The 21960-nt window shown below is 38.4% G+C and overlaps 1 protein-coding gene across 8 annotated transcripts in view; it reads right to left on the bottom strand.

Moving 5' to 3' along the window:
• LOC144309699 (outer dynein arm-docking complex subunit 2-like) overlaps window positions 1–21960 on the bottom strand; it is a 166750-nt gene that overhangs the window by 141871 nt on the left and 2919 nt on the right. For 5 of the 8 annotated variants that reach the window (XM_077890802.1, XM_077890807.1, XM_077890808.1 and 2 more), the window contains exons 2-5: window positions 20334–20451; window positions 20203–20233; window positions 19551–19610; window positions 15276–15403 (exon numbers count right to left, since the gene is read on the bottom strand). The gene's annotated coding sequence lies outside the window, so the exon portion shown is untranslated. The remainder of the gene's footprint in view (window positions 1–15275; window positions 15404–19550; window positions 19611–20202; window positions 20234–20333; window positions 20452–21960) is intronic. The other 3 variants (XM_077890803.1, XM_077890805.1, XM_077890806.1) reach the window with 3 other exon arrangements.

Raw genomic sequence — 21960 nt, forward strand, 5'->3', positions numbered from 1 at the left:
ATAGCAAAGCAAAACAAGATACTACAAGAAAACTATAGACCAATATGCCTGAAGAACAGTAATTTTAAAATCCTTTTAAAATACTAGCAAACTGAGTTGAATGGCACATTTAAAGGATTACACACCATTACCAAGTTGAATTTATCCTACGGATGTAAGGATGGTTCATCATACAAAATGTGATATATCATGTTATCTGAATGAAGAACAAAACCACATGATCATCTCAATCCATTTGACTAATTAAATACCTTTCACAATTAAAGCAATAAACTAGCAATAGAAGGAAACTATCTCAATATATAAAGGCCATATATAAAAAGTTCACAGCTAACATCATACTCCATGCTAAAAGACTGAAAGCTTTTCCTCGAAGATGAACAAAGTATTGATGTTCACCCTCACTACCGCTATTCAAGAGAGCACTAGAAGTAAAAATTTCTTTGCAATTTGGCAAGAAATAAATTAGGAAAGAAGAAGTTATCTCTGCTCACAGGTAACACTACATGATCTTATATGCACAAAGCCCAAAAGATTACACATACACACACACACCCAAATTATTAGACTACTAAACAAATTCAGCAAACTTGCAGGATACAAAATCACCACAAAATAAAATAACTGAGTTTTCAAACACAAACCACAAACAAAAGGACAATAAGAAAACAATCGCATTGACAAAAGTGTCAAAAAGAATAAGAGACTTAAGAATAAACTCAACTAACAAAGTAAAAGACCCATAGAGTGAAAAACTGCAAAACACTGCTGAAAAAAATTAAAGATGCAAATAAAATTGTTAAAATGTCCATTGCACCCAAAGCAATCAACAGATTCATTATAACTCTTATCAAAAATCCTATTTTTGGCAGAAACAGAAAAACTGCCCTAAAATGGGATCTCAAGAAACTCTGAAAACCCAAAACAATATTGAAAAAGAAGAAAAAAGTTTGAGACTTCACAGTTCCTGATATCAAATCATATTATGAAGCTTCAGTAATCAAAACACAGATAGACTGGCATAAAGACAGACATACAGACCAACGAAACAGAATAGAGAACCCAGGAAAAATACTCTCTGGCATATAATCTCAAAAACACTCTCAGGGGGATCCCTGGGTGGCGCAGTGGTTTGGTGCCTGCCTTTGGCCCAGGGTGCGATCCTGGAGACCCAGGATCGAATCCCACGTCGGGCTCCCGGTGCATGGAGCCTGCTTCTCCCTCTGCCTGTGTCTCTGCTTCTCTCTCTCTCTCTCTCTCTGTGTGACTATCATAAAAAAAATAAAAATAAAAATAAAAAAACACTCTCAGGATGAATGATCTTCAACCAAGGTGCCAGAACTACTCAATAGGGAAAGGACAATCACTTCAACAAGTGGTGTTGGCAAAACTGAATATTCACATGCAAAAGAGTTATGTTGGATCCTTACCATATACTGTATACAAAAATTAACATGAAATAAGACCTGTAAAACTCTTAACAAGAAAACAGGTTTCCCTGCTCACATGTAAGCTTCAAGACATTGAATTTGGGAATGATTTCTTGGATATGAAACCAAAAGCAGAGGCAACAAATAAAAATAAATAGGACTACATAAAATCTTTGAAAACTTCTGGGAAATAAAGTAAGCAATCAACAGAGTGAAAAGACAACCTACAGAATGGAAGAAAATATTTGCATATCATATATCTGATAAGGGGTTAATATCCAGAATATGTAAAGAGCTCCTACAACTCAACAAAAATACATGAGCAAAGAACTTGAACAGACATTTCTCCAATGAGCACATGAAAAGACGTTCAATATCATTAATCATTAAAGAAAGTACAAATAAAATTACAAAGAGGTATCACCTTATAGCCACTATCTAAAAACAAAACAAAACACAAAAAATAACAACTGCTGGCAATAATGTAAAGAAACTGGAACTTTGTGCCCTGTTGGTGAGAATCTACAGTGGTCCAGCCACTATGGAAAACAGTATGAAAGTTCCTCGAAAATTAAAAATGAAATTGCCATGTGACCCTGAACAATTCCACTTTGGCTTATATACCCAAAAGAATTGAAAGTAGGAGCTCAAAGAGATATTTGCAAATTCACATTCATTGCAGCATTATTCACAATAGCCAAGAGGTTAAAGCAAATCAAATGTCCATCAATAGATGAATAAACAAAATGTGGTTTATACACACACACAGACACACACAAACAATGGAATATCATTCACCTTAAAAAAAAGGAGGAGATCCTGTCACATGCTATAACATGAGTGAAACTTGAGAATATTACACTAAGTGAAATAAGCCAGTCAGAAAAAGAAAACTGTGTAGCTGTATTTTTATAAGGTATCAAAAGTAGCCAAACTCACAGAAACAGAAAATAGAATGGTGGTTGCCAAGGGTGAGGAGGGCAGGAGAAACGGGGAGTTGTTTGATGTGTACAGAGTTTCAGTTTTGCCATATTAAAAAAAAAGTTCTGGAGATCTGTTACACAACAATATGAATATACTTAATACTACTGAACTGAATGCTTAACAGTGGCCACTATGGTAAATTCTATGTTACACACTTTACAATTAAAAACATGAGTGTGACACTCAAAGACAGACTAAGGAAGAAATGAAATTACTACAAATTAAACAGTAGCCAGGGGCAGCCCGGGTGGCTCAGCAGTTTAGCGCCGTCTTCAGCCCAGGTTGTGATCCTGGGGACAAGGGATCGAGTCCCACATTGGGCTCCCTGCATGGAGCCTGCTTCTCCCTCTGCCTGTGTCTCTGTCTCTCTATGTCTCTCTCATGAATGAATAAATAAAATATTTTTAAAAAATTAACAGTAGCCAGGATAGTGGCCCAATAATCCCGAGATTATTATAAGAGATAGGAAAGCTTATTTCTATCAACAAGCAAACTGATTTAAGCAGCATTTGCAAATACAAGCCAGCCTGCATTGTAGAGCACGCGTGGCAGTCTTGGAACTCAAGACTCAAACATAAATCACCGTTGTAATTAGGGGCGCCTGGGTGGCTCAGCTGGTGCAGTGTCTGCCTTCTGCTCAGGTCACGATTTCAGGGTCCAGAGATGGAGCCCCAGTGCGGGCTCCCTGCTCAGCGAGGACCCTGCTTCTCCCTCTGCCCCTTACTCAGCTCATGCTCATGTGCACACGTTTGCTCCCTTCTCTCTCTCTCCCTCTCTCTCTCTCTCAAATAAATAAAATCTGTAAGAAAAAATTATTGGTGTAGTTAAATGCACACTTTTCTGGGAAGAGATACTAACACCAGGGGATTACACTATAAATTAGGGGTACAGTAAATGGTTTTAATCATCACTATCAATTATAACTGACAACCCAACTGCTACACCAAAGTAGATAATGTAGTAAATTTCATGACACTCATTTACTTTGGAAAATTTTCGAACTGTGGTTAAACAGTGGTGCAACCCCACAATATTTCTGTGCCTTCTCCTCTTCCAGGCACCTGGGAAGAGAACGGCACTTCCCCACCTCCTTGAAGTAAGTTTGGGTCTTATGACTTGCCCTGACCCATAAAAAGAAAGCATCAGGTTTGTCCCTCCCGGGAAGACGCGTTTAAGAGAATCTTACATCTCTTTCCCAAGCTGTCCAATGTTCAAGGGAATGGCACCTCCACCAGCACAATCCTGACAGAGAGGACATGGAGCTGAGCACCCCACCAGTGTGCAATGGACAGAGAGCATGAGCCAGAAATGAACATTTATTCTTGGAATTGTTTGCTGCCAAAGCACAACCTAACCCATCCTGACATACCAGCCATTTGCAAAAATCAATGGTATACTTTGTAAATAATAGGAATCATTTAGTCTAAGTATTTATATTACTATTTACTAGGTACTAATTAATATTGTGTGGTTCAACCCAGTAGTGCCTAAAAATAGAGTCCACTAAAAACATCTGCAAGGAATCTGGGTATTTATAAACATGATTTCATGTGTTTATTCACTTGACAACACAGAAATCTGCAAATCGTCTAGTTTTGTCTGTTTCTCAGGCCCTAATACATGGCTATAAAAAATACAAGCTTTCTAAAAATCAGTTGTTTGTTAAATATTATTTATAATATCAAAGTTAATTGTTATTTTCTAACTAGAGACAGCACTAAAGAGGTAAACTAAATGTCACACACAGTGATTGTTAATGCATATTTATATACATGTTTTTTTAAAGCTATCACACATAGTGATGAAAGAAAACATGCAATTCAAAAGCACTGGCCATGGATAATATAAACAACTTTCTACTAAGTTAGGTTTTCATCCATGGTGGTCTGTCTTTACACGCTTAAAGGAAATTCTCACTTTCTGCCATATGAGGGGATGTTCATAACATACTCATCAACGACAATGGTTTCCAAAGGTGAAAATAAAAGGGAGTAAGTCCCTTAAAGAACCTATTCTTATACAGAAAATAGTGAATACGGTATTTTTTTTTTAAATTTTTATTTATTTATGATAGTCACAGAGAGAGAGAGAGAGAGAGAGAGAGGCAGAGACATAGGCAGAGGGAGAAGCAGGCTCCATGCACCGGGAGCCTGATGTGGGATTCGATCCCGGGTCTCCAGGATCGCGCCCTGGGCCAAAGGCAGGCGCCAAACCGCTGCGCCACCCAGGGATCCCAGTGAATACTGTATTAACTAAAAGGGAATCTGTTCTCAGACTTGGAGTCTATTATAACCCAAGGGTACTTTTAACAGTATTTCATTGCCATATATCTTTTAAAGCTAGCTTCTCCAACTATGTCAATACTTCAACGTCATTAATATTAGTTCCTGGAATCTACTGACCACACTTTGTCAATCTGTAATTTGCATATCACCACTCTGAAATGGATTATTTTCATTTCCAGAGTGAAACAAATGAATGGAAAGGGGAAAAAGTTACCATTTCCAAAGTTTCCTGTGAAGATGGAACAAAAATTAAGTTGCCAAGACAAGTACCATGCCAGTCATTGTTCAAAACCATGGGAAATGTTTACATAAGAGTGTTTCGCAGAATTCTGCAAAGGCTCTGAGTGGATTCACAGACACGCTGTCTTATACTCACACACTCTGGAAAGATACAACGTGATAGAGAGAAAACTTACTTTATGGTTAATTTAGGTGAAGAAATTTTAGGATTAGAAGAATGTGACTGAGAATGAAACTAGACCACTCTCTTGCACCATACACAAAGATAAACTCAAAATGGATGAAAGATCTAAATGTGAGACAAGATTCCATCAAAATCTTAGAGAAGAACACAGGCAACACTCTTTTTGAACTTGGCCACGTAACTTCTTGCAAGATACATCCACGAAGGCAAGAGAAACAAAAGCAAAAATGAACTATTGGGACTTCATCAAGATAAGAAGCTTTTGCACAGCAAAGGATACAGTCAACAAAACTCAAAGACAACCTACAGAATGGGAGAAGATATTTGCAAATGACGTATCAGATAAAGGGCTAGTTTCCAAGATCTATAAAGAACTTATTAAACTCAACATCAAAGAAACAAACAATCCAATCATGAAATGGGCAAAAGACATGAACAGAAATTTTACAGAGGAAGACCTAGACATGGCCAACATGCACATGAGAAAATGCTCTGCATCACTTGCCATCAGGGAAATACGAATCAAAACCACAATGAGATACCACCTGACACCAGTGAGAATGGGGAACATTAACAAGATAGGAAACAACAAATGTTGGAGAGGATGTGGAGAAAGGGGAACCCTCTTACACTGTTGGTGGGAATGTGAACTGGTGCAGCCACTCTGGAAAATGGTGTGGAGGTTCCTCAAACAGTTAAAAATAGACCTGCCCTACGACCCAGCAATTGCACTGCTGGGGATTTACCCCAAAGATACAGATGCAATGAAACGCCGGGACACCTGCACCCCGATGTTTCTAGCAGCAATGTCCACAATAGCCAAACTGTGGAAGGAGCCTCGGTGTCCATTGACAGATGAATGGATAAAGAAGATGTGGTTTATGTATACAATGGAATATTCCTCAGCCATTAGAAATGACCAATACCCACCATTTGCTTCGATGTGGATGGAACTGGAGGGTATTATGCTGTGTGAAATAAGTCAATTGGAGAAGGACAAACATTATATGGTCTCATTCATTTGGGGAATATAAAAAATAGTGAAAGGGAATAAAGGGGAAAGGAGAAAAAAATGAGTGGGAAATATCAGAAAGGGAGACAGACCATGAGAGACTCCTAACTCTGGGAAACGAACTAGGGGTGGTGGAAGTAGAGGTGGGGGGGGGGTGACTGGGTGACGGGCACTGAGGGGGGCACTTGATGGGATGAGCACTGGGTGTTATTCTATATGTTGGCAAATTGAACACCAATAAAAAATAAATTTATTAAAAAAAAAGAATGTGACTGAAAAGTCTGAAACACAAAAACAAACAAAAAACCGCCAAGGTGTGCAGGGACAGAAAAGAGGAGATACCATATGGAAGCCAGGAAAAAAAAAAAAAAAAAAAAAAAAAGGAAGCCAAGAGTCAGTCACTCCCTATTCACACATTCTTGGGAGAAGACAGGCCCACACACAAGGAAGGACAAAGACACACTCTGTGCACATGGATGCCACTCAAAATTAGAGAAAATTAGAAAAATTAGAGGCCTGCTCACACAGGCCTTTCCCCAAATGGCATCTTAGTGGGGTCCCCTGGTCTCCCTTCCTAAAATCTCCACACAGCCCCTCAGCCACTTGAGGTTTCTTGGTGCTTATCACAACCTGTGATGGATACATCATTTGTCTTGTCTATGGTTCAGTCTTTCCTAGTCAAATACCAGCCACAAGGGGGCAAAGACATTTATCTATGTCACTCACTGCTGAATTCCAACTGTCTTAGCACAGGGCTTGCCACAGTAGGTGGCTCCGTAAATATTCGCTGAATGAAGAATGAATGTGTGAACACTGGAATCTCTACCAATTTTAGCTATAATAATATCGCAGCATTGCTTATCACCATTGTGTTTGGAAAATTTCTACTATACAACTATAATTATCTCAAGTCATATATTCAATTAACTAAGATAGGTAAAAGACTTCAAATTAGTTCATAAAAGCCTAGTCATTGAATATAGCAATACAGAGGTGTCTGGGTGGCTGACTTGATTAAGCATCCAACTCTTGATCTTGGCTCAGGTCATGGTCTTTGGGTCATGAGATTGAGCCCCATGTTGGGCTCTGGACTCAGTGTGGAATCTGCTTGAGATTCTCTCTCCTCCTTCTACCCCTCTCCTCTCTCTCTCTCTCTCTAACAAATGTTGGGAAAATAAAGAAAATACTAATATAAACATAGAGGTTCCTATCTTCTGAATATTTAGGATCTAATTCCCAAACAATCCAAGGTTACAGGAATATAGACATTATGATATTCACCAATAAACTGACAATGTTCATACCAGCCCTCATTTAAACATTTCTTCCCACCTAATACATGCCCTCTATGCTGTCATTAGTTTTTACCTTGGATGCCATTAACATGACTGCAAAAATACAGGACTTCACAGGGCTGATGAAAATGATGACGAAGTGATGCTGGTGGTAAACAAGCCTCTGAAAGAGGTCTGCTAGTCAGCAACTGAGAAAAATGTAACATATCTGACAAAACTCCCCACTTTGAAAGGGAACAATCTGAATACCGAACTTTAAAAATGAACAAAAACCAAATACTACTGGAGAAACTAAAGTCTTCAAATATTTTTGTTAAACTGCCCTTTTAACTGGAAAAGTCAAAGTGCTATTATAAAATGTTGGCAGCAATATTATGCCAACAAAGGAAAATTCAGCAGGATACAATGCATCCATGCTAAGAATTAGCAGTTACAACTGTAACCTACAATATTCTTAATTACATTTCAAATGTGGTCACATTTTATATTTCCTGTTCCTACATAAAGTTCTGTTCACTTCCCCCACCATTTTCTTGCTCTTTTCGTACCTGTTTAATGCAGATTAATTGTAACTGGCCTTTTCCTACTATGTATTATTACTAGATAAATGGACCACAGAATAACAACATCAACAGAGAAAGCTAACAGGGTTCCGACCTTCACTGAGAGTGAATCTAGCTATGCCAGAAGTGGAACTGAAAATGCATTTATTTCACAAAAACAACCAAAAAAAATAATAAGCCACCCAAACAGTGTCAGAATACAAAGTACAATAATAAGAATTAGGTTTTCTTTATCCTGAGAGCTAATTTCCCCCACCTCCAGGGCTTTGTCATTTAAGAAATTCCGTTATAAAGTGTCATGAAGCCACCAAATTTCTCCAATAATTTTTAAATTAAGGACATCGACCTTTTGCCAATAAACTGTTTCCAGAGAAAGCACAAACTAACGCTTTCTAGGATAAAAACTGATAGCCACTAAAAATAGAGATGAAAACAAAATAGACTATACAGGACAACTGGATTCCTACATGCACAAGAATGTAGATTCTTAGATCCCTATCTCACACCATACACAAAAAATTAGCTCAAATTTTAAATCAAGGGGTAAATCCTCATAACCTTGGGTTTGCAAAGAGATTCTTAGATATGCTACCAAGAGCATAAGCAGCACAAGATAAAATGGACACTGATCTTTATAGAAATTAGAACTTTTGTACAAAGGATACTATCAGACAAGTGAAATGATAGCCTACACAAGGGGAAAAAATATTTGCAAGGCGAAAATATGATAAGGGTTTAATATCTAAAATATATAAAAAATGCCAAACTCAACAACAAAAAGGCAATCAGATCGCCAAAGACTACCTGAAAACATGCTCAACATCATTAGTCATTAGGGAAATGCAAATCAAAACCACAATGAACTACCACTTCATGCCCACGAGAATGGCTATAATCAAAAATTACTCAGTGTAACAGGTAGTGATGAGGATATGGAGAAATTGGAACCCTCATATAATGCTGGTAGGAATGTAAAATGGTGCAGACTCCACGGAAAACACTTTGATGGTTCCTTCTCACAAGCCTAAACAGAATTACTATATAAGCAGGCATTTCAGCTGCTAAGTGTCTACCCAAAAGAACCGCAATCGGGACTCAAAACAGATAGTTGTACAGCAATGTCCATTGCAGCACCATTCACAATAGCCAAAAGGTGGACACATGCAAGTGTCCATCAACAGACAAATGGACAAACAACATGCAGTGTATACACATAGTGCAATGTCATTCAACCATGAAAGAGAAGGAGATTCTGATACATGCTACAACATGGACAAACCTTGAAAGCATTGCATGGAGTGGTATAGTTACAAAAGGGCAAGTACTGTATAGTTCCACTTATGTGAACTATGTAAAACAGTTAAAATATAGAGACAAAGCGTAGAATGGTGGTTGCCGGAGCTGGGGGTGGGCAACAAGGGAAGGTAGCGCTTAACAGCCACAGAGTTTCTGTGTAGAGTGATGAGAAGGTTTTGGAAATAGAGAGTGGGGACGTTTGCACGACATTCTGAATATACCTAATGCCATTACATTGTACGTTAACATGGTAAAAATGGCAAATTTTATACATGTATCTTACCTTAAAGAAAAACTGAAAAATAAAAGCCAACTACATGTACATTATGAAACATTGTACTCCTTACAGCTAAAAGAGAAATCACACCACTGCCATTAAGATTATACAATGAGTCTCAAAATGAAAGACAAAAACTACATAATGAATGAAAATTATTGGCAGAATTCCTGTATGAGAGGACTGTTGCACATACAAAGTTCTGTACAATGCCATGAGACACAACATATTCAGCAACTTGTTTACATGGCATTTCTGTAAAGACTAAGATAATAATCACAATAAGATGATATATTAAACCTTTTTAAATGAAGTTTATTTTTATCTATTTTTAATTCTTTTTCCCTTATTTTTTGTATATTTGTTATTGGGGTTCGATTGGCCAACATATACTACAACACCCGATGCTCATCCCGTCAAGTGCCCCCCTCAGTGCCAGTCACCCTGTCACCCCAACCCCGGCCGACCTCCCCTTCCACCACCCCTTGTTCGTTTCCCAGAGTTAGGTGTCTCTTATGTGCTGTCACCCTCACTGATATTTCCCACTCATTTTCTTTCCTGTCCCCTTGAATCCCTTTCACTAGTTTTTATATTCCCCGAATGAATGAGACCATATGATGTTTGTCCCTCTCCGACTGACTTACTTCACTCAGAATAATATATTAAATCTAACAGACGACAGGGTAACAAATAGAGAATTTGCTTCTGTATCTCCCTCTAGATCTGGTCTAGTCTGATTCACCTGCTTCTTTTGTGTATAAATTTCTGTCACCAATTAACAGTATTTATTGAATACATACAGTACAGTACAGTCACTGCAGGAAAGTCTACTGCTATTACCCACTGTAATAAATAAAGCCATTCATTTGAAAAACTCAACAAAAGGAGAAATGACGGTTGGGCTTTTTGTAATAGCAAGAGTACGCAATGTAGCAGAGTCACTGGCTAACATGTAGTAAGTATGCTAGCAGATATTTACCTTACAAGAAAACTATTAATAGAACAGAAGTGAAAGCCCACCTCTAAGAGCTACTGTGAGAAATGCCACTAAGTGATTTTCCTGTTTAAAAATGAAAAATCCAGGGCAGCCCGGGTGGCTCTGCAGTTTAGCGCCAGCTTCGGTCCAGGGCCTGATCCTGGGGACCGGGGATCGAGTCCGACATCTGGCTCCCTGCTTGGAGTCTGCTTCACCCTCTGCCTGTGTCTCTGCCTCTCTCTCGCTGTGTGTGTGTCTCATGAATAAATAAAATCTTAAAAATTAAATAAAAATGAAATAAAAATGAAAACCCATTATTACATGAAGACGACTTTTTGCTTCATTCATAAATACTTGAGGAGCAGTAACAAGGACAAGAACAAGTGTCCTGGTTTAATTTAAGAATGAAGCTCTATGTACTGATCTCCCCCCAACAAAAGTTGTATCCAAATGCCAAATCACACGCTGCTTTCTGTTCACACAGAACAGCTTGCGGTCAGCCACATACCTAATGAGCTTGATTTGCTATGGAAGAGAACTGTAAAAATAAAAACATGATCCATTCAAAACTCCAGAGTATACCTCATTTTGGAAGCCATTTGAAGAAAAAAGAGCAAGTTGAAGATGCTGATTTTCCATGATGAAATACACTCAACATCAAAAGGGAAAAATAATTCATGTTTTAAATGAAATATGAAAACAAAACATTTGTAGGACATTGGCAAGGCCAATAAAGTCCATTCTAGTTACTTCAAAGGGCTTCTGCAAGTGGCAATATTGCAGTGATATAGTCAAAACCTTTCTTCTTTCAAATCTACTGCTTTAAGAATGGAACTTCATGCTTTTGATGTTGGAAATAAAGGTTAACCAGGTTTCTTAAGATGAGCCTATGGTATAAACAATTTGAATGTTGGCCAAACATTTTTTTTCTTTTTTTTTTAATAAATTTATTTTTTATTGGTGCTCAATTTGCCACCATACAGAATAACACTCAGTGCTCATCCCATCAAGTAAGTGCCCCCATCAGTACCCGCCACCCAGTTACCCCCACCTGCCACCCACCTCCCCTTCAACTACCCCTAGTTCGTTTCCCAGAGTTAGGAGTCTGTCATGTTCTGTCTCCCTTTCTGATATTTCCCACTCATTTTTTCTTTCCCCTTTAATCCCTTTCATTATTTTTTATATTCCCCAAATGAATGAGACCATAAAATGTTTGTCCTTCTCCGATGGACTTATTTCACACAGCATAATACCCTCCAGGTCCATCCACGTCGAAACAAATGATGGGTATTGGTCATTTCTAATGGCTGAGTAATATTCCATTGTATACATAAACCACATCTTCTTTACCCATTCATCTTTCGATGGACACCGAGGCTCCTTCCACAGTTTAGCTATTGTGGACACCGCTGCTAGAAACATCGAGGTGCAAGTGTCCTGGCGTTTCATTGCATTTGTATCTTTGGGATAAATCCCTAGCAGTGCAATTGCTGGGTCCTAGGGCAGGTCTATTTTTAACTCTTTGAGGAACCTCCACACAGTTTTCCAGGGTGGCTGCACCATTGCACATTCCTACCAACAGTGCAAGAGGGTTCCCTTTTCTCCGCATCCTCTCCAACTTTTGTGGTTTCCTGCCTTGTTAATCTTCCCCATTCTCACTGGTGTGAGGTGGTATCTCATTGTGGTTTTGATTTGTATTTCTCTGATGGCCAGTGATGCGGAGCATTTTCTCATGTGCTTCTTGGCCATGTCTGTGTCTTCCTCTGTGAGATTTCTGTTCATGTCTTTTGCCCGTATCTTGATTGGATTGTTTGTTTCTTTGCTGTTGAGTTTAAGAAGTTCTTTACAGATCTTGGATACTAGGCCTTTAACTGAGAAGTCATTTGCCAATATCTTCTGCCATTCTGTAGTTGTCTTTTAGTTTTGTTGACTGTATCTTTTGCTGTGCAAAAGCTTCTTACCTTGATGAAGTCCCCATAGTTCATTTTTGCTTTTGTTTCTCTTGCCTTCATGGATGTATCTTGCAAGAAGTTACTGTGGCCAAGTTCGAAAAGGGAGTTGCCTATGTTTTCCTCTAGGATTTTGATGGATTCTTCTTTCACATTTAGATCTTTCATCATTTTATCTTTGTATATGGTGCAAGAGAGTGGTCTAGTTTCATTCTTCTGCATGTGGATGTCCAATTTTCCAGCACCATTTACTGAAGAGACTGTCTTTTTTCCAGTGGATAGTCTTTCCTCCTTTGTCAAATATTAGTTGACCATAAAGTTGAGGGTCCACTTCTGGATTCTCATTTCTGTTCCATTGATCTATGTGTCTGTTTTTGTGCCAGTACCACACTGTCTTGATGACCACGGCTTTGTAGTACAACCTGAAATCTGGCATTGTGATGCCCATGGCTATGGTTTTCTTTTTTAAGATTCCCCTGGCTATTTGGGGTTTTTTCAGATTCCACACAAATCTTTTTTTTTTTTTTTAATTTTTTTATTTATTATTTATGATAGTCACAGAGAGAGAGAGAGAGAGAGAGGCGGAGACACAGGCAGAGGGAGGAGCAGGCTCCATGCCTCGGGAGCCCGATGTGGGATTCAATCCCGGGTCTCCAGGATCGCGCCCTGGGCCAAAGATAGGCGCCAAACCGCTGCGCCACCCAGGGATCCCGCACACAAATCTTATAATACTTTGTTCCAACTCTCTGAAGAAGTCCATGGCATTTTGATAGGGATTGTATTAAACGTGTAAATTGGGATCCCTGGGTGGCGCAGCGGTTTAGCACCTGCCTTTGGCCCAGGGCGTGATCCTGGAGACCCGGGATCGGGCTCCCGGTGCATGGAGCCTGCTTCTCCCTCTGCCTGTGTCTTTGCCTCTCTCTCTCTCTCTCTGTGACTATCATAAGTAAATAAAAATTAAAAAATAAATAAAAATAAACGTGTAAATTGCCTTGGGTGATCACTGACATTTTCACAATATTAATTCTTCCAATCCTTGAGCATGGAGTATTTTTCCATCACTTTGTGTCTTCCTCACTTTCTTTCAGAAGTGTTCTGTAGTTTTTAGGGTATACATCCTTTACCTATTTGGTTAGGTTTATTCCTAGGCATCTTATGCTTTTGGGTGCAATTGTAAAAGGGATTGACTCTGTAATTTCTCTTTCTTCAGTCTCATTGTTAGTGTACAGAAATGCCACTGAATTCTGGGCATTGATTTTGTATCCTGCCACACTTGGGCCGAACATTTTTAAAAGAAGTAAACAGAACTTATTTAAAAGAAAAAAAGTTATGTATGTATTGAAGTCTTTAAAAGAGCCAGAGGAAAAAAACATGCTTTGAAAGATTACTTCAAATCAGAGATCCTGACAGCTGACCTCTAACTAGAAATTTTAGGAATAATCATTTCATCATCTTTCACTATACTGAAATATAAATAGATAGATGATAGATAGATAGATAGAGAGATAGATACACAGATAGATAACAAGAGCCTAACTAGCATTCTTTGCTTACTAAAAATGCCATTCAAGAAGACGCAGGTGGCCTGGGTCGAGGTCCTGGGATCAAGTCCCTTGTTGGGCTCCCTGCTTGGAGCCTGCTTCTCCCTCTGCCTGTGTGTCTGCCTCTCTCACAACTAAATAAATAAAATCTAAAAAAAAAAAAAAAAGAACACAGGCAAACAGGGAGATCATTCAAGATAGTCACATAAAAACTTCTGAAATCCTTTCCCTCAACAGACACAATATATCTACAGCTACATATAAAACAATTATCTCTGAGCAGGACAGCTACTCCACAACGAAGAATTAAACAGACAGGGAGGAGAGACAGATGTAGTTGTATTTTTGCCGAAAACCTCACCTCCCCCCATGCAACGACCTATGGAGGAGGGGTTGCACAAATACAGAACCCCTCCCTGAGGGAGGGAATCTGTACTACTCATCAGGCACCATGACCCATGGGAGATGCACCAGACAGACAGCCCCCAAAGCACCTGGCTTTGGAAACCAGTGGAGCTTCCGTCCAGGAGACTCCTAGGGCTGTACTGAGTGCAGGCTCTGCTTTTACAGGGCTCACAATCAGACTCATTTGCCTCAGGACCCAGTACAAAAGCACCAGTTTGAAAGGAGCCTAGACCAGATGTGAAGGGGTTCCATTTGCTAATCTTAAAGCATCTACCAGAAGGGCAAAAGCCCACTCAGATTCCCTCCAAAGACAAAAGATACCGGAGGGTGCCATATTTACGCTTTCTCTACCTTGCTACTGCCAATGCTGGCAGGAGCTATTTTTGCATTCCCATAACCTTCTAGTACCTCCTTCCCCCTCCATACTGCTGCCACGGCCCTGCCAGAAGCAGGAGGCCAGTGCCCTGACCTCTAGTTACACTCCCACTGCCAGAGGCCTCCAAGCCAGCAGGTACATGCAACCCACACAGGGGATGCCTACTGAATATGAGACTCTGGGGCCAGGGTGGATTGTGTTTGTGAGCCCCACAGGTCTAGAATAATTGGGGAAACAGTATGAGAGACAACCAAACACTGAAGCAAGGCTACTATAAACAAAAATGTTCACCCACACACAGCCACACCTTCAGGACTAGAAGAGATAGCTGTTTCACCTAACACAAAGACATACATACATACAAAGTCAGGCAACATGAGGAAACAGATAAACATGTTCCCAATGAAAGACCAGGATTAAACCCCAGAAAAACTCAACAAAGTGGGTATAGACCAAATGTACCTCAAAATGTAAGGCCACGTATGACCAGTGCACAGCTAGCATCATGCTCAACAGGGAAAAGCTTCCTGCTTAACATCAGGAACAAGGCGAGGATGCTAACACAGTATTGGAAGTCTTGGCCACAGCAGCTAGGAAGGAAAAAGAAAGAAATTGGAACCAAATTGTAAAGGAAGAAGTAAAACCATCACTGTTTGTAGATGATACAATTTTATACACAGAAAACCCTAACGACTCTGTGGAAAAAAAAGACTGTTAGAACATTAGTTCTAACCTTATTTCTAAATAAATTCAGTAAAGTTGCAGGTACAAAACTGATATACACAATTCTGTCACACTTGTGTACACCAACAACAAACTATCAGGAAGAGAGACTAAGAAAACAAATCCCATTTAAAATTGCATGAAAAAATACCCAAGAATAAATTTAACCAAGGAGGTGAATGATCTATACTCTGAAAACTATAGGACACTGAGGAGAGACAATGACACTAATAAGTGGAAAGATATTCCATGCTCATGAAGAATATTGCAAAAATGTCCATACTGACCAGAGCAATCTACAGAGTCAAGGCAACCTCTATTGAAATTCTAGTGGCATTTTTCACAGAAATACAACAATCGTAAGATTTGTATAGAACCACAAAAGATCCCAAGCAGCCAAAGCAAATCTTGAGAAAGGACAAGTCTGAGACATTACACTCCTTGAATTCAAGCTGTAGTATCTAACAACTAAAGTAATCAAAATGTATGGTATTGGCATAAAAACACACACACAGATTCGTGGGACAGAAAAGAGAGCCCCGAAATAAACCCAGGCATATAAGGCCAATTACTTTACAAGAAAAGAGGCAAGAATATACAACGGAGAAAGACAATCTCTTCAATAAATGGTGCTGGGAAACCTAGACACCTACATATAAAAGACTGAAACTGGGCCATCATCTCACACCATACAAAGAAATTAACTCAAAATGGATTAAAGACTGGAATGAAAATCCTGAAATCATTAAACTCCTAGAAGAAAACATGGGTCGTAAGCTCTCTGACATCACTCTTGGAGATTTTTTTTTTCCTTTTTGGATCTTATGATTCCAAAGGCAGTGGCATCAAAAAACAAAAATAAATTAATGAGATAACATAAAACTAAAAAGCTTCTGCACAGCAAAGGAAATCATCAACAACAAAAAAGGCAATCTACCGAATAGAAGGAAGAAGAACTGCCAATTCTATCCAATAAGGGGTTAACAGCCAAAATATATACAGAAATTCATATAGCTCAATATCAACAAGAAACAAACAATTCAATATTAAAAAATGGACAGAGGATCTGAATAGACGTTTTCCCAAAGACGACATACTGATCACCAACAGGCACACGGGAAGATGCTCAACATCACAAATCATCAGAGTAATGCAAATCAAAATCACAGTGAGATATCGCTTCACACCTCTGAGAAAGGCCAATATCAGAAAGACAAGAAAAAATAAGTACTGATGAGGCTGTGGGCAAAGGGGGACCCTAGTGCACCGTTGGTGAGGTTGTAAATTGGTGCGGCCACCACAGAAAATAATCTGGAGAACAGTCAAAAACTTAAAAATACAACTCCCACATGATCCTGCAATTCCACTTTTGGGTATTTATCTGAAGATTCAAAAGGATACATGTACCTCTATGTTCACTGCAGCATTATTTACAATAGCCAAGATATGGAAATAACCAAAGTGTCCTTCCTTTGAGGGATGAATGGGAAAAGATTTACACACACACACACACACACACACACACACACGAATACTATTCAGCAAAAAAAAAAAAAAAAAAAAAAAAGGAATACTATTCAGCCATAAAATAAATTAGCCATTTGCAACTGGCATGAATCTGAAGGGTATTATGCTAAGTGAAAAAAGTCAGACAGAGAAAGACAGATATGGTATGATTTAACTTATACCTGAAACTAAACAACAAATAAAGTCAGAAATACAGAGAATACATGGGTGGTTGCCAAAAGGGAAGGGGGTGAGGCTGTGTGGGTAAAAACGGATAAAGGGGATCAAGAGTCCCATCATCCTCTTACAAAATGAATTTACGCACAGCATGGTGACTATAGTCAATAATAACATATTGCAAATTTGAAAGTTGTTTTCAGAAAATACGTCTGAAAAGTTCTTAGCACAAGAAAACAAATGGCGTGACTGTGCATGCAGAGAGATGTTAACTAGACTTACTATGGTGTTCATTGTGCAAGATATACAAATGCCAAATTTTATGTTGCACGCCTGAAACTAGTGTGTCATATATCGATTATAATTTAATAAAACGAAAAAAAAATGGAAGGAAATAAAAACTTGTACTGATTCACTGAAAGACATAGTTTGATAGCCACAAACCCTCAATACAGGAGATTCTAGAGCTTTTTTACATTAAACAGGTGAAAAATCAGCCTGGATGACAAGGCTGAGCTGTAAGATTGGGACTAGAACAAACAAAATGGTGGTTATACTAAATGAATAATGACGTTGATGTAAAGCAAAATAAGGATGTCTTCAAGGTTGTGAGGGGTTTTTGTTTTTCTGTTTGTTTTCTAGAGAGAATTAAAATACAGGACACAATAGCACTGAAGTTGGCAGGAAAGTATATGCGGCAAAAGTGCGCTAAGATTTCTGGATCTTTTCCAGATGACAATAGACAGATTAAGATAGGATTTTATAATAAAGGATTCATGTCATAATTTCTAAGGTAGCCACTCAAATAACAGAAAGAGAATGTTTTAACTTCTCAACTGTATGCAGGGAAAACCCTAACCAATCCAAAAGAAACAAAGAAAAATCAGGACAAGAAAACACAAAATACGTCAGATTTTAAATTATAAAGATCATACGTCATAATGAACTGTAGTGAAGATATTCTAGCTGAAAGTAAAGACTTCTGACTTGTTACCTCAGAAAGCTCCAACTGTAATTCACAAAAGCTGTAATAAAGCAGGAATATGGAATAGTTGACAATAAAAGGATAGGAAAAGATATCCTGCAAATGGCAACAAAAACATATCTACTTTAAAATAAACTCTATTAAAAAGTATAAAGTGTAGTAATTCACCAGCAAAATAACAAATTTATATTTAATAACAAATTTAAATATATACAACAAAAAATGAACAGAGGGAGCCTGGGTGGCTCAGCCGGTTAAGCACCTGCCTTCAACTCCCGACAAGATTCCAGGGTCCTGGAATCAAGGCCCACATCAGGGTCCTTGCTCCAGGGGGGAGCCTGCTTCTCCCTCTCTCTCTCTCTCTGCCTGTCACTCCTCCTGCTTCTTCAGTGTCCGATAAATGAATTAAATTAAAAAAAAAAAACCACAAAAAAAAACTGAACAGAACTGCAAGAAGAAAACCATGGTCATAATGGGAAACTTTTTTACCATACTTCTCTTGGTAACAGAGAATAAACGAACAAAAATCAGTGAAAACACAGAATATTTGAATAGGTTTACAAACTTGATCTACAGACACATACAGAAAACTATACTTAATGACTGCAGAATATACCTTCTTTTTAGACACAGACAGGATACATTACAGATATTGAATATGTAGCTGGCCGTAAAGTGTAAACACATTTCAAAGGACTGAAATAATGCAAATTAGGTTTTCTGACCTCAAAGCAATTAAGGTAGAAATCAGGAACAAGATAGATTAAAAAAATCCTTATTTGTAAATTCAAGAAGTCTAAGTAAGCAACTACAAAATGATTCTAAGTTAAGAAAACCAGTACCTTGGGAGAAATGGCCTTAAATGCTAACGTTAGGAAAAGAAGAAGGTTGAAAATTTATGAACAAACGTTCATAACAAGAAAAAGAATTTTTTTTAAAAAAGTCAATGAAATAAAAACTAATATACAATGAGGAAAATTAATAAGGCCAAAGGTTTATATCTAAAAAGACTAATGCCAAAACTCTGGCAATATTGAGGAAAGAGAAGAAAGGGCAATAAGTACCAATATCAGGACCAAGAAGAAAAACAATTAGCATAGAAACTGCACATGTGAAATATTATAAGCAACCTTTTCAGAAATTTGACAATGTAGTTGAAATGGACCAAATCTTAGAAAAATATGAATCATTAAAACTAATCAAGAAGAAATAGAAAGCCTAAACGTTCTTGTCATCTTTAAAATAGTTACCAATATCCTTATCAAAAAGAAAACATCCAGGCCCAAGGAACCCAACAAGTCAGTTCTGCTAAAGGACAAACGAACTTCAGTCTTTCATAAACTTACCCACAGAAGAGTAGAGACTTCCACCTCACAACATAAGGCTACCCAGGATATTGTGAAGATCTGATGAGAGAGATAAGAAAGCAAAATTATGGGCTGAAGTCTCATAAAAGGAGACATTAAAGTTCTAAATAAACTAGGAGTCAACTAACTCCAGCAGATTATATGTAAAGGAGAACAAATCATGAACAAATTAGGTTATCTCAAATAATAGTCCAATGATAGCCAGTTGAACAGTCAAAAATCAGTAAAAAAAAAAAATGTCAAAAACCAAAGAACTTTCCTATGTTGAGACTGACAGGAAACAAATCATATGATCATTACAATAAATAAATAAAAAGCAAAAAAAAATTAAAAAAAAAAAATAAATAAATAAAAAGCACTTGACAAAGTCCAATGGCTAGTCATTTAAAAAGTCATTTTACACAGAATAAACGGAAACTTCTTAAATTGAGTAAACGGCAAATATGAAAAAAATAATCTAGAGCAAATATGACAAAGAAGAAATGTTGAGAGAATTTCTTTTGAGATCCAGATTCACACATAATAAACAAAAATCTAGAGTAGCGAAATCAAAGTGAAAATGAAAAAGGGAATAGCTTTTTGGTCACACATTAAGGAAATGTTTCATGAATACAATTCAGAAATCACTAACCTAAAGGAAAATGGTGCTCGACGAGTAACTTCTGCATAGAGAGTAGGGGAGGACAGAACAAAGCATGAGATGACAAAATATTTTTCCATATGTTTTCCCACCAAGAGAATCTGACATCAGCATGGTTTTACCTTTACCGGTGAATGCAGGCTTTTCTCACCAAACATATCCCAGAGGAAGGTCAGGTCTTCCTGGCTGTCCACACGTGGCCCCAGCCGGCCTGCACAACAGCCAACAGCTCATACAGACCTAGAAAGTGAAAATAAAACACAAAGCGTAACCATAGAGTGATCTCATTAATTTCACTTAAGGTGTGTGAAGGATGGCTGGAACATGTCGTTTTTACTGGATCAGTAATCTGGGCCATCAAGCAGAATGCTTCTCCGCGGAAGCCAAGGAACCTTTTTGATTTTTAAAGCCCAAATATGTAGCATCAACAGGCTAGCCTAACCTTTCCTTTGTCAACATTCTCCAGGCATCCAAGCGGACACAACCCGAGGCAGAAAACGTGTACAAGCTTTCAGAGGAAGAAGAAAACTAAATCGTCACTACATTTGCCTCAGTGTTAGCCAAAGATCAAAAGGAGTCATGAATAGGAAAAACTCCTTAGAAGAGCAGAAAATTGATAGAGTGGCCCATTAAAAAGGTTTTGTGGTTTCCAAAGAGTTCCTAATGATATATAGCTTCAAAACCATCTGCGTTATCTACATCCAAATTCAAGTTCCAAAAAGCTAAGGCCTATTAAGCCATACGTGGTGTTGCTTTCTTGTAGCTGCTCATTTTTCAAAAAGCAACAACCACAAGCTACACAGAACTGAGTTTACCTTTAACTCCAATCTGGGCGTATGCCGTACCCTCTGAAAGAGTTAAGGAAAAGGATGCAGGTTCCTCGGGGCCCTCCTCATTAGAAGCTTCCTGGGGCTAGACAGTAGCACCCTGTTCCACCAGTAGCCTGTTGCAGAAACCCTCCCACCTCCTTTGGGGCCCATCAGACTCCTGTCCAAGAACTGTTACGACAGTGCCTGCCCGGGGCCTCTGCAGGGAGGTGACCTAGAAGAAGTCAGTATCAACTCTCAGCACACGTTTCACTTTCCAGTGGGATTATACGAGGTAAAAAGGAGAAACTTCCTTTTATTTCTGTCTGCTGTCTACAAGAGCACCGAAACCTCCTGGGATCTACGACACAGGAGCGTGCTGTTATTCCTGCTCTGAAGTGCTGCTGTTCATCACAGGGACAGCTTTACAAGATATGTAACTAGCAAAGAATCATAAATTATGGCCTGCTGATTAGTCTATCTATTATCTTCCTAAAGTATTATCATATTCTGATAATCAGTGATCATTCACCAAATGTATTCGCTTTGCCTTGGAAAGCTGGATCTGTAACATGAGACGTTAAACTCCAACATTCCTGGGACTGCATGTGGCCAAAAAGATCTATTCTACTTTAGGGGGAAGAAAATGTCTCCCTATTACATTCTTAAGTATTCTTGATGATTTACACTTATTCCCTTAAAAACCTGGCATCATGCCTAAGCTAGCTCTTATTGATGATTTCATAAAACTATTTGTAAGGTGTCCCAACATAATTCGATGTATAATAATGCAGGTCTCACTTTACACGTACACAGATACACACAACTTTAAAAACATGACAATTGCCAAGATCAGCGATTAAGGTCAGAGGTTCAAATTGAAAATTAGGTAAAAAGGAGGTAGAATTTCGCTATTTTATTATTGATTTAGGAGCAACAAAAG

The sequence above is a fragment of the Canis aureus genome, unplaced genomic scaffold (assembly GCF_053574225.1).
Source record: "Canis aureus isolate CA01 unplaced genomic scaffold, VMU_Caureus_v.1.0 ptg000175l_RagTag, whole genome shotgun sequence".
Lineage (NCBI taxonomy): Eukaryota > Metazoa > Chordata > Mammalia > Carnivora > Canidae > Canis > Canis aureus.